This window comes from Protopterus annectens, chromosome 1.part2, assembly GCF_019279795.1.
Source record: "Protopterus annectens isolate FY-2018-M chromosome 1.part2, PAN1.0, whole genome shotgun sequence".
Lineage (NCBI taxonomy): Eukaryota > Metazoa > Chordata > Ceratodontiformes > Protopteridae > Protopterus > Protopterus annectens.
This window is the reverse complement of record NC_056727.1, coordinates 197,614,570-197,620,569: the sequence shown is the minus strand read 5'-3', so window position 1 is coordinate 197,620,569 and position 6,000 is coordinate 197,614,570.

Here is a 6,000-nt window from a genome sequence, read left to right as displayed (position 1 = left end):
AGGAATATCCACTAATTGGCATTTCAAATTATTCTTTCATTATCCTGTTAAGATATTTTCTTTATTTCTTTGGTGTGTACTTTCTTGCATTTATTAATTGGTCTCTTTACATTTTATCTGATATTCAATTTTCCATGTATGTTGATGTTTTGATTGCAGTGTAACAAACACTGATGAGTAACATAATCATTTTATGAATTCCCCACTGTTTTCTCTCTTCATAAACCCTATTGATTTGGTTTCTCACATTTTCCATCTTGTATTATTTATGTTTTTTTGAAATGTCCCAAATGGCCCTAGAGAAGGTCAGAAAGTAATAATTTTTTACTGCCTGATACATTCACTGAGCAAATCTACAGCCCCAAGAAACATTGGATTAATCGCTACAAAATTAGATCAATTTTCACTAACAGCATCTGTAACTATCAGTATTTCTGCTACAGTAACTTTACCAGTCTATTTTTACTGCTGTACACTTACTTGATATAATCCAGTTTTGTTACACGGTAGATCAATAACCAATAATGGTACCGGTAGCCATTTTGAAACCTGTCCCCATTTGGCTTATTTTTGAAATGTGAGCTTAGTGCCCTCTATTAGCTGACTTGTTAATCCCTTTATTGCATAATTTGAAGGTAAATATCAGTGGTGTGTATTTCTCTAATATCTTGTCTCAAGACAAGTTCAGTGCTCTATTCACCATCCATGCAGAAGGTATGATCATATATATTTGCAAACAAGCCTGGCATACATTGCTTTATTTGGAATAAGCAAATTACTTTTCTGTTGTGTATGTTTCCCACCTTGTTTACTGGATCTTATTTTCCCATATGCTGTAATGTGCTATATGCCGAGAATAGGGCCTTTAAATCTGACCATCCCTGTCCACCACTACCATTCCCAGCAACTCTCCATGATGCTACATTCATTAGCATTTAGAAGTCCCATTTCCACTTCAGCCTTTTATTTATTCAAATGCCCATTCCACCATCAGCCACATGAGAGGACTTAATTCTGTGTTTGCCATTTGCTAGTATATGGACATGAAATGGACAGTTGCAGTTTATCACTTTAGTGCATGCCAACAAAGGTCTAACTAGGTTGGGATACAGGAGTGGCTGTCATGTGTGCAAGCTGTTAGGAGACATGATTGGCAGTTGCTCTTGGAGCACAAATATATTACCAATATTCATTTAAGAAGTAGCTGGTGATATTGCAGCTTGAGAAGACTTTTTTTTGTTCCTCATCTTCATGTTGGGGGGGCACCAGAATGTCATGTCAGCTGCTGCCATCGCTCTGGATTTAGAAAATACTGTGCCCAAAACATGGAAGGCCTAATTCATTACATCCTACATAAGGGTGACACCTCTCTCACACTGGTGAGCTATAAGCTGATTTCCCTGCTCACCTGTTTCTTAACGGCTTGAAAATTTATGCACAAGAACTACTCAACACACTTGAATCACAAGAGTTTGTTTCTCAAAGGTAGAAAGTGTTTTGAGTAGGGCATAGTACAGAAACTGCATTATCAGCATTTACAAACTGTGTCTGCAGCAATACTAACATAATGTCACTAGAACTTATAAAGCCCTTCAATAATTAATCTTATCTCTCATCTGTCTAGTTACTGAATTCTAATTCCCTCCTCTAGGCCAGGCTCTCAAGCCCTGACTTCAACCCAACTACTTTTGATGGCTTTGCAAGCTACCTCACAAGGTAAACACAATCTGCTCATTGTGGAGATTCTCTGAAAGCAGGGACTATCTCTTTGAAAGTGGGGCCTGTCTCTGTGAATCCTGTGCCTATCACTGCAGGAGTGTCCCAGGATTTGGCATTAGTCCTTTTATACAATACTGCTCAGACAAGCTCCACGTGGGTTTACAGAGTGGTCCTGTGGAGGCTGCCCACTAAAGTGTGCTAGCCTGTGTAACTAATTTATCACTGTCTCTGCATTTTCTGTGTTTTCTACAAAAAAAAAAAAAACAAAAAAATAATCCTTGTTTTCCCGCCTTTCTCGACTAGTTTAGACCAGTATACAGGCATTGCTGTATTCTGGGCTGTGGTGTAGTTCCTGTGTTGTCCTTTACCTTACTTGGGTAGAAGGAAGTTTCTTTGCTCACCAGTGGGAGTGGGGAGCCTTGAGCAGCCTACCTGTCCTTGGGGGAAGTGACCTCAGCACAAGAAGCTGTAGTAATTGGTTGTTTGGGACCATTCCTAGCCCTTTTGTAGATCACTGCTTAAAATCCGCCTCTGGGCGTTTTTTTCTGGCTATACTGCTCAGACAAGCTCCACGTGGGTTTACAGAGTGGTCCTAGCAGCAAGGAACTCGAAAAAGCGACTACCTTCTGGATTTAAGTATCTTTTGCTTTTTTTCACTGGAAATAGCTTCTCTTGCTTACTTTGAACTAGCCTGAACTGTTTTTTTACTGATTACTGCATTTATTTTATAAACTGCACTTAAAGTTACATTTAGTCGAATTTAATTGAAAGTTTGCTTGTTTGTTTGTTTGTTTAATTTGACTGTGGAGGCTGCCCACTAAAGTGTGCTAGCCTGTGTAACTAATTTATCACTGTCTCTGCATTTTCTGTGTTTTCTGCAAAAAAAAAAAAAACAAAAAAATAATCCTTGTTTTCCCGCCTTTCTCGACTAGTTTAAACCAGTATACAGGCATTGCTGTATTCTGGGCTGTGGTGTAGTTCCTGTGTTGTCCATTACCTTACTGGGATAGACGGAAGTTTCTTTGCTCACCAGTGGGAGTGGGGAGCCTTGAGCAGCCTACCTGTCCTTGGGGGAAGTGACCTCAGCACAAGAAGCTGTAGTAATTGGTTGTTTGGGACCATTCCTAGCTCTTTTGTAGTTCACTGCTTAAAATTCGTGTTTGCCCGGCTTTGCGCGGTCGTGCACATAGCGCAGCGCCGGTTAAACAAGGTTAAACTTTTTCTTGCTCCGCCAAGTCTGCTCTTCAATTTTTCCCTTAGAACTGTTCTACTTGCAATCTAAACAGCCTATACTCTATCTGAAAAGCTCAGCACTTGCTCCTAAAGCATTTTTTACACAGGTAAAGCACTCTTAAACAAAAGAAAGTACTTCATTCACCTAAACTCTGTTGAGTACCCATTTCTCTATAGGTCCTTTCTGACTCAGTTACACAGCAATCTTTTTCACTATTTCTAGCATGTTGAAGGGTCGGTTGCTGGCGTCTTCTCCTGTTCAGCTGGTGAACCTGGGAATCTTGAGGCAATGTTACAATTGCCTCATGTACACAGACAACCCTCTCCTCCTCCCAACAAATACAAATATATGCGAGATGCAACTATATAGCCAAACTGGAGGCTGAGCTCTCTCAATTCAGTACTGGCAAGACCAGTCAGGAGGAGAAGGTAACCACGCACACCACAAACCCAGTCTCACATAGAACTATCACAACTGCAAACCAAACACATAAACACACAAAAACATACTGGGCACTGATTAAAAATCTACCAAAACAACAGAGGCCTCCAAAGCAGACACCCAAGCAACCACCACCTCAAGACACACCACATGCAACACATAGTTCACAAAGTCAGTGTGCTAAACAGTCACAACCCTTAAGGCCAAAAAACATGCCAGACACACTTGTAATAGGTGACTCCATAGTCAGACACACTGACGTCCCGCTCACCAGACTGAACAAGGAAAAGGTCACAGTAAGCTGCCTGTCGGGAGCTAGAATCCGCCACATAACACAAGCACTCAGGTCACTCCACAGCAAGTATAAATATGACTCAGTCATCGTACATGCCGGTGTGAGCAACCTGAGACGTACCTCCCTGGACTACATGAAAAGAGACATAGAGGAGCTCTCTGATTATGTAGCCCAGGCCGGTATGACCCTGACCCTGAGCAGCATCTTACCCTCACCAAGAATGATGCCACAGTACAAAGACAAAATGATCAGTTTTAACAATTGGCTTAATTACTGGTGTCATTCTAAGGGGATCCAATGTCTGTCTGCTTGGGATGACATGCTTGACAAGCCACGCTGCTTCGCAAGGGATGGCTTGCACCTGTCACCCCTGGGCTTCCGGATATTGGCCAAGGCTCTTGCCACCCCATAGTGCCTTTTAGGCAAGGCTCAAATGACAAACCTACCGCCCTAGAAAACACAAGTGAAAAAAACTAAGGGTAATGCTGCTCAATGCCAGAAGTCTAAACCTCAAGATGCACGCCCTCAAAGCCCTCCTCAGTATGGAGAACATCGAGATCTGTGCAGTGACTGAAACCTGGTTCAAGGCTCCTGAGAGCACCCCAGCACTATCAGGTTTTACCTCATATCATGCTTTCCGGCCCCAAAACTTGGACCGAACCACAAAAGGAGGGGGAGTATTCATTTTCATCAAAGATGCCCACACCTCCAGGTTAGTGGCAACGCACGAAGCATCAGAGACTATCCAGGTGCAACTAACCATAGGCAAAACTGCCTTACAGTTTGTAGCATGCTACAGACCACCCTCTCAAACTCAGGAACCCCACACAGCCTTCCTGAAGACACTGGAGAGTATGAATGTCTCTCCAAATACCATCATTTTGGGAGACTTCAACTACCCAAACATAGACTGGGAACATTACTCAAGCCCCAACACCCTAGCCCAAAGGTTCCTAGAATTCATAAACTCAAATGCAATGGAACAACTAGTCACCATTCCCACAAGAGGAGACAATATACTAGACATGATCATCACAAACATGGGGACAAAATGCTCCACACGGAAGTATATCCCTCTTTGGTAAGATCAGACCATAAATTAATCTCACTGGAAATCCACATCCTGCCCCACCCCTGCACAAAAGACCACAGTGAAGAACTTCTCAAAAGCAAACTTCACACTTCTTAAGACTGAAGTGGTATCCTTCAAGGCCCCTGGGCCAGTGGAAACCACAACCCACACTGCTGAATCCTTTGCAAATGCCTTCTATGGGCACCTTCAAGAATGCATGGATCATGCAATCCCAAATAAAACCAAGACCCATTCCCCCAAAGGCAGGCGCCGGTCTGGTGGACCCCAGCCATAAACAAACTTTACAACAGGAGGAGGAAGCTACTACATGACAGAGCAAAATCCCTAAAAGGGAAGTCATCTCTGATCAGTACTAGCAAAAAATTACGATCACTCATAAAAACATCCAAGGCCAACTTTGAGAGAAAAATCGCAAAAGACACAAAAGACAATCACAAGGCCTTCTTTAGCTATGTTAGAAACCTGGGTGGAAACTCCCAGATATGCTCAGAGTTAGTCCAAAATGACACAAAATACACTGAACCCACTGACATTGCCAACATTCTGGCAGACAGGTTCAGTGCAAATTTCTCCTTCGCCTCCCAAAAGGAGAAATAACTATCCCAGCAGAGTGTAGCCTCCCTAACATCTCAGATGCCCAGGTGAGAGCCGCCCTCTCTAAAGCTAAAAACACAGCATCAATGGGACCGGATGGTGTCCCGGGCTGTGTGCTACATGGACTCCAAGAGCAACTAAACCCACACATAAGGCTGCTGTTTAATCTTAGCCTTACTACAGGATACGTACCCAAGGAATGGCGTACGGCAACAGTGGTCCCACTTCACAAGGGCGGTGCTTCTACGGACCCTGGAAATTACCGCCCCATAAGCTTGACAAGCCTGGTCTGCAAAGCTATGGAGAGGATCATTATGGAACTCATAAACAAAGACATTGGGGACCTACAGACATTGGATTCTACCCAATTTGGCTTTGTCAAGGGCAGATCCTGCCTTTTGAACTTTGTTGACTTTTTTGAAACAGTCACTAAGGCCATTGATGAGGGTAAGGCAGTTCACACAGCCTACCTCAACCTTGCAAAAGCCTTTGACACAATTCCCCACTTGGGCATCATAGACAAACTCACCAGCTTAAATGTAAACCCATATGTCACAAGATGGGTTGCAAACTGGCTCAAGGACAGAACCCACAGGGTCAGAGTTGCTGGAGCTATGTCAGACT